Source organism: Armigeres subalbatus, chromosome 2 (assembly GCF_024139115.2).
Source record: "Armigeres subalbatus isolate Guangzhou_Male chromosome 2, GZ_Asu_2, whole genome shotgun sequence".
Taxonomy (NCBI): Eukaryota; Metazoa; Arthropoda; class Insecta; order Diptera; family Culicidae; genus Armigeres; species Armigeres subalbatus.
The window spans coordinates 15,363,917-15,364,355 of record NC_085140.1 but is presented as its reverse complement, the minus strand read 5'-3'; positions in this window follow the sequence as shown (position 1 = coordinate 15,364,355).

Genomic DNA, 439 nt, shown 5'->3' with positions numbered 1-439 from the left:
TGTTATGTTGAACTATTCTAAATATTATAATATAAATATAGAATGATAAATTCCAAAAAATAAAATATTCCTATTTTACTTTTGATGACTGCAACTTAAAAAAAAATCCTAGTGAGATTTTCTACTGCAATCTCGGATGTATATCCTGGTCAAGTCGTCGGTCTCTATTCGGTACTCTGTCTTTATTCCGACTTTCATTGTTTAGTTTGTTTATGAGTTCAATTGGACATTTGCAACTTATTTGTCGTTTCTGCTTTGTATGTCAGTTTTTCAATTTAAGCTAGATTATTTGAATTACGTCGTAGCTCGCCTCTGGAGATGCTTTGCAACGCCATTCTAATTATTTGTAACCAAAAAAAAACAAAAAAAATATGTTCCTAACCTAGCACCATAGCATGAGCTTCAGTTATTGCCTTTCTCGTATACAAAGTATATGTAA